The sequence below is a fragment of the Arachis duranensis genome, chromosome 5 (genome assembly GCF_000817695.3).
Source record: "Arachis duranensis cultivar V14167 chromosome 5, aradu.V14167.gnm2.J7QH, whole genome shotgun sequence".
In the NCBI taxonomy this organism is placed as follows: Eukaryota; Viridiplantae; Streptophyta; class Magnoliopsida; order Fabales; family Fabaceae; genus Arachis; species Arachis duranensis.
In genome coordinates, this window is record NC_029776.3 from 86373662 (window position 1) to 86381617 (window position 7956).

The following is a 7956-nucleotide window of genomic DNA, read 5'->3' on the forward strand; positions in this document are numbered from 1 at the left end:
GAATGTACATTCAAAAAGTCTAAAGATAAAAAATTATACAAAGTTTAATATTATCTTTAATAATTAATTAACATAGATACAATTAGCCTACTTAATCAATACATCATTCACATACTGCAGATGACAAACTGCACTACATTTTATCTGTAATATGTCAAATTTTGTCTATGTTCAACTACTCTCTTTTTAAATACTTGTCACACTATTCTTTTGACAACACAAACATACTAAATATAAAAAAAATTTTTTTTTTTACACCATAAAATTTACTTTTCTATTATAAAAAAATAACTAAAATACTCTTATTATTATTATTATTATTATTATTATTATTATTATTAAGATAAAATCATTGTGAAAGTTTAGGCAAATCACTTATAGTACTATGCATTATTTACTCCACATTAGTACATGACAATATAGTATCTTGATTCATATACATCTCTTAGATCTCATGATGATGAAAGAAAAATGTAAAACTAAGAAAAACACAAAATTGAAGATGGTACTTAACGGACATAACTATAATGCTTCTGTATGTTTTTGTTTCCACATTATTACTATTAGTATATCAATAGGTACGTTTAGTACTTATTAATTTACTTTTTATTTATTACATGTTTGTAACAATAATAGAAATAGAATTAGTGAAGATAGTGAGTTCTTTATAATTTAGCTAAAAGGTTTTGGTAGAACTGTTAAATAAGACAATTTAGTCTATTTAAATTTGGTCCGTTTAAGTCTGTTGGTTAAATGAGTTGGCTTATTTAAATTTATTTTATTTACGGGTCCTAATTTTTTTAGTTTGGACCGTCTATAACTAGTCTGATAAAATTTATCTATTTTTTTATATTTTAAAAATATTTTAACAAAAAATATTACTTTTAGATCAAATATTTTAAATAAATTGTATTTTTTAGTTGATAAGTTAAATTTTTTGGTAAAAAAAAATATTGGCCAAAAATATTAATTTTTTTTTAAAAAAACTGAGTCATCCATTTAATCTGATATATTTTTTTTAGATTAATCGATCTCAGTCTAACCCAAAATTCAAATAAATTTAATTTTAAAAACAAAGTCTATCATTTTAAACGAATAAACAAACGGACCTCATAGATTTATCCAGGTTGACGACCCTAGTTATTGGGTTCAAGTCTTTCATATAATAAAAGCAAATATTTTTATAGGTTATATATAATGAATGATATTTTGGGAAAAAAAATTGGATACTAACTATTTTTTCATATTTCTGTTATATATAGGATAGATATAGATATATAAATGGTATTCAATAAGCTAAATCATAAATTGTTGAATAATGCAAGTTGTGTTTAATAAAAAATGTTATTTTTACATTAAAATTAGTTATTAAAATCAAGTAATATATATTTGTGTATAAATTTATAGTTGTTTAGTTCATTTTAATATGTATTTTGTATTATAATATATATTTTATACTAATTGTTGATTTTAATATATACATAACATAGTTGTATTTGATATTTAACATAAATATGGGAAAGAACAAAAGTTATTAATAGATACAGATGAAAAATATTAAGGAACTAATATTTTTTATTAATATTAGTCAATAATTTATTTTTATACTATTAAAAATTGAAGTTTAGTGTTTATGATTTAAACAATAGAATTTAGAGTATAAAGTGTTGGCAAAAATGATTAATTTTATTTTTATTTCGCCTGAATTTTGTATTTTGTTTTCAATAGAAAATGTCAACTAAATTTATATCAAAATTTTACTTCGAAAAATAGATACGATTTCTTTTCTTGGTTATTCACTATAAAAAATGAGCTGAATTCCGTTGAATTTAGTGATGGATGTTACTGATGAATTTAGCGGCAGATTTTTTTTACGGTTACGAATGAAAATTTGTCTCTCAAATAAATTATTGACAGATTTAAAATTTTATTAGCTTTGAGTTTACCGTCGAAAATTTCTGATGGTAACAGAATTTAGTGAAATGCGTTGTTTAAGTAACGACGAACACTTTATTGTTGGATTTTTTTACCGGTAAATTCAGCGGTAAATTTGAGATAAAATTTAAATGCGAAATCCTTCTCCCTCACTTCTACAAACTCCTTCTCTCTCTTCTCTTCTCTTCTCTTCTCTTCTCTCTCTCATCTCTCCCCCTTTGGTCCCTTGAAAAAGGTTGCGCCGCCACCACCTGGAGCTGCCATCACTGCCGGTAAGCCACACTGTCATTGCAAAACAACATATTATCGTCACTGCTACTGGAGTCTTCATGAAAAGCATCCATCATGCCACCACTGTTGGTGTCTTTTGCCGTTGATCGGAGGTCGTTACCTTGTCACTACCACCGTGCCAAGGTAAGGTTGTTGTCTATTTTTTCTTTTAGTTGTTTGTTATGTTACTAAACTCTAACTCCACCATTGTAGGTTTCACTGCTGCCTCCTATCACGATCACGCTTCTACCATTCTGCAGCCACCATTAGAGGTAATTATTCTATAGTTTTTATATTTTTTTAGTTTTTGGTTTGTTTGTTTAAGATTTTGTTAGGTATTTTATTAAATTATTGATTAAATTTTTTAATGAAGTGTGTGATTAGGATTTGTTATATTAATTTAGTGTAATGAGAAATTAAATAATTTTAGGTTAGGTAGCGTGTAATTTAGGGGGTTTGTTTTAAGTTGATGGTGTTTTGGATGATAGGTAATTTTCTAAGTTTATTGTTGTCTGAGTTAATTATTTTCTGAGTTAATTAGTATTGATTGTTGTTAATTCTATGAGTTAATTTTAGCTTGTTAATTTTCTAAGTTAATTATTGACTTATTGTTGATTGTTGTTAATTTTCAGAGTTTATTGTTATCTGAGTTAATTATTTTTTGAGTTAATTTTGCTAAGTTGATTGTTGTAAATTTTACTAATTGTAATTTACTCATTTGAATATATGTACTTTAATTTGTTTGTTTAATTATAATTTGTGTGTTGATTATGTTTATAGTATATATATGTTGATTATATTTATAGTTTGCATTGAAGGTGTATAGCCTGCTATTTCAGAAAATACACTGGTAGACAGTAAATTTATGATTTAAAACCTCCAACTAGGTTTGTAAGTTGCTGAAATTGTATAAGTTTAATCATTTGAGAGACATACATATGCATGTTAGTAGATTACTTAGAATCTTAAATAGATATACCATTTATATAATTATTTTTTTTTTAATATTTTATTATCTAAAAAGTTTCAACTATACAATTTACTTAGCCACAATGAGGTATCTTGTTTTTCATATCAAACTTTATGTAAGTTCATCTGTTTTGAATTTAGAGTATATGTTTTTAGTGTTATTTTTTTTTCCATACATGAGTAATTATTATCTTTTTTCTTTATTTTTAAATTTTGATGTGTAAACTTATTTGTGAATTTTTAACAAAAAAATTAGAGAAAAAGACAATTTAGTCCCTGACCTTTTAACCCGAGGACATTTTCATCCCTTAGTATTGGAAAATACATTTAAATCCCTGACGTTCATTAAAATAAGACCGATCAGTCCCTCCGTCCATGAGCCACCCTCAGAGCGGACGAAAAACACTGAGCTGGCTCCCCCTATGCTGACCTGGCTCATCGGTGTTCCCACGTGGCAAGTAAGTGGGATGGATGTTTTGAAAACGGGACACATTAGTCCCTCTAACACAAAACGACGTCGTTCTGCCCTGGACACATTAGTCCCTGGACACATTAGTTTCTCTACAGGACCTTCCGCAATGTTGTACTTGGAACACCATTCTTTCACCTTAGTTCTCAACTCCTCCCAAAGAGGCAAGCATCTACCAATCAGTGGTCGCTCAGCTTCAATGTCCTGAATCATTCCTCTTATGACCTTCACAATGGAATAAACGGCTTCTAACTCATTCCAAAAGCCCTCGTTGTTAAAATTCTTGATTAAACTAATGAACCCCTGAAGCTGACAAGAAGTATTTACCATCCAATGGTTCTAAGCCTCCAAGTTCCTCAAAGCCTTGGCCTTGAACTTGTCTGCAACAATCCCAACACACCTTTGAACAACACTTCCACTGGCACCAGTCACAGTCTCCCACAGAACCTCCTCAGCATAACTGGAAGTCACAACTCCACCAGTGAACAAAGCCTTCTGGAACACACTAGTACCATTGGGAAGATTCACCACAAACTTCACCAAATTCTCACCACCACAACACAAACTATACCAATTCATATTCTTCCAACCATCACTAGCCACCTGAAAGAACATGGCATCCCTTATCTTGGCCTCAGACTCAGCCTTGGCCTCACTGAACTTAGCATCAAGCCTTGGACCTGAGATTTCACGCCTCAAAGTATTTGTTGCAGGCAAACCAACCTGGCTTAGAAAAGCCTGAAACTTTCTGTGCTCAATTGTGGCCAGAGACACAGAACCACAAGTCTCATACAACCAATCAGAGAGCAACTCAAGGGCAGAGTTGACCTGCTCCTTACTCAAAGCAGGACCAGGTGAGGTCTTAGGGCTCTTGAGCTTCTTCACACTGTCCTCAAACATAGTCAAAGCACACAAATCTTTCTTCCCACCAGACAGCACTAAATGCTGCTGTTGCTGATGATGCTGATGCTGATTATGATGATGGTGCTGGTTTACAGAGTTACCATGCACCTGAGTGTACCCAATTTCACCACCAAAAGGACCAAACTTTGAAGACTCCACCATTGCCAAGGCATGATTTTGATAAGGAACAGGTGATGCTGGTGAAGCCCTCTTCCTACTATTGTTGCTATGGTTCGAACCGGTGTTGACCACTGAGATTGGAAGCGAAGAAGGAACCGAACCGGGCCTCAATCCTGTGCTGAAATTGGGACACAGTACCAAGCACCCTTTCCCTTTATGGCTTTGGTTCGAACCGTGATGAGTGCGTCGAATCGTTTTGTGAAGGCTTTGGCGGCGATGTCATCAGGGGAAGGAAGAGGGTCGGTGGAGTTGGTGGAGTTTGTGGAAGCCATTGTTGGTGTTGGTGTGAAAAGGGTGTCTGAATTTTGTTCCAAAATGGGGTCTTTGAGGTGAAGGGTCAGAACAGGGTGGTTGTTATGGTGGTTGGGGGTGGTGGTGAGGGTGGTGGCGTCACCATTGGGGTGTGTGTAACTCCAGGGCAGAGCTGTGTGTAACTCCAATTTCTCAAGCCCCTCCTGTGTTTTAGGGACTAATGTGTCCAGGGCAGAACGACGTCGTTTTGTGTTAGAGGGACTAATGTGTCCCGTTTTCAAAACCTTCATCCCACTTACTTGCCACGTAGGAACGCCAATGAGCCAGGTCAGCATAGGGGAGCCATCTCAGCGTTTTCCGTCCGCTCTGAGGGTGGCTCATGGACGGAGGGACTAATCGGTCTTATTTTAAGGAACGTCAGGGATTTAAATGTATTTTCCAATGCTCAAAGACGAAAATGTCCTTGGATTAAAAGGTCAAGGACTAAATTGTCCTTTTCTCAAAAAATTATAGATAAATTATTATAAAAATATTATAAAATTTAAATCTTTGTTAATTTAAAAATTATTGAATTTAAATATTTAAAATTATATATGAATTTTTAAACAAAATTTTTTAAAAGAACTAAAATTTAAGATTACGTACTGTCAAATTAATCGGGAAATAAATCTGATGGTAATAAGTTCTAAAATTTTGTCAATTAAAAGTTAATATTTATCATTAAATTTGCTGATCATTAGTGACAGACAAAAAAAATTTATCGATAATTATTATCGATAAAATTTAAAAAGTAAGAATAAATCTGACGTTAATTTTGATAATAAATATATTACTAATAATTTTTTTTAAATTCCCCGACAAATTTAACAAAATCTAACGAATTTTTTGTAGTAATTCGACTCGGACTTATTAATTGAATGTGGACCTTATAATTTATTCACAAGTGTGCGAAAAATGATAGATGAGCAGAAATTTAAATCAAACACGCGTATCATTGAATTAAAACACTAAATTTAATTAAAATTGAATTGCTAGAATGTAAATTCAACTTTCAATAACTAAAAGTCACAAAAAAAAAAACTTTCAATAACTAATAAAGAACAAGGAAGAACGGTAATGGACAATATTAAAGAAGACATAAATGTAAATAAAACCAAAATAAACTAATTAAAAAAATGAATTGAAATGACTCCAAAACTCATGCATTTTGGATCCTCTTTCCGACCTTCCATAATTTTGGTCGAATAAAAATTCGTACCAACATGTTCCTTATGTAGCATTACTCGGATATAGATGAAGAAAAAGGTCAAAATTGTAGATAGATTATTAAATGCTATCTTTCAGTTTAATGTGAATTTTGTTCTTTGGAAGTATTTGATTTTGCTTATATATATATATATATTTTTTTTCTTTGGTGAAACACTGAAACTGAGAGTTGATATTTGGTTGTGGTGTATTTTGTATTTTTGTTTCTTATAGAGACCGGTTTTGTGATGGATAAAAGCTTTACGTTAAATGCTCGATAACATGATTAAAGCTTTTCATGAGTGTGGTTGCAGCTTAACTGCTTATTATGTGATGCAGCTGCATTGGAATAGTGTTGATGATAAGTGTTAAAATATGCTACAAGTGGCATTCGCGTGATCGACAACAGAGCGAGGGAAAGGGACTTTATTAAAATGTTTTTAGGCAGGAAAAAGAAAAATAAAAAATGCTATTCTACTAATAAAATTAATCACTAATATATTTATATATTTTATATTAATAGTAATCGATTTTAGTGTATACGTAATATAATTATAAAAATAAAAAAATTCAATTTTTAGTTAACTAATATTAGTCAATTTTAATATTTAAATTTATAATTTAAATCTAGAATTTTAAATAAATAAAATATTAAAAAAAATTAATTGATATTAATAAAAAAATTAATTATTTAACATTGCTCTTATATGTAATATGAAAACAATTAGTTCTTTCTGTGAAATATAATGATATTGGATTTTGAAAAAAAAATAAAGAAGGCAAACGTTTTTTATAATTATTTTATTATTAAAAGCGAAAGAAAATAAAATAAAATATTCAAAATTTTACATATAAATTATTAATATAAACGATAATAAATTAAAATTAAATTTTATTTAATTAACAAAAAGTATAATATTTTTTATTTAATAAAAAGGGTTTATGGATAATATTATGTTGGGTATATTAAAATAAGAAGATTATAGAATTTTATATTTATTGTGGTTTTAATGTATGAGTAGATTATATTTTAAAAAGATATTTTTTTATATTTAGTTGTTATAGGGTTAATGATAATACTCTTTTATTATATACTAAAATTAATAAATTTTTTAATTAATAATAATAAAAATTTTTTAATTTTTTTGAATAAAAATAAATTCTTAATAATTAAAATACACACTTGACTAGCATTTTTTTTAAATAGTGGACAAGGATTTATTTATATATATTGTATACAGTAATTATAATTTGTCATATATATATAAATTATTGTGAATCTTCTATTGTCAATAGAAACAATATTTTAAATATATACCATTATTAAAGAGTTATGTCTCTTTACCTAATTAAAAATATAGTATTTTAAATATACATCATTTTTAAAAGGTTGTATCTCTTTAATATATCCACTAAAGTATGATTTCTTCTTTCTGCTAAACTATTTTGTAACAGAGTATATGAAGCAAAAGATTCATACACAATACCATGTAATTCAAAAAATTATCAAATTCATTAAAAAAATATTCTTCACTTCGATGTCACTATGAAAAAACTTTTATTTTCTTATCATACGTATTTTTTACTTCTATTTTATATTTTTTAAATTTTTAAAAATTTTATCTTTATTTCTAAGTGAATACACATAAATAATCTAGAACAATTATCAATAAAATTATAAAATATTTTTTTCTTTTTAAGTAATATTATTATTTAATTTACAAATACCACTA

The 7956-nt window shown here is 28.9% G+C and overlaps 1 pseudogene; it reads right to left on the reverse strand.

Moving 5' to 3' along the window:
* Positions 1–3973, reverse strand: part of LOC107490094 (uncharacterized) — a 14853-nt pseudogene extending 10880 nt beyond the window's left edge.
* Positions 3974–7956: the final 3983 nt, after the last annotated feature.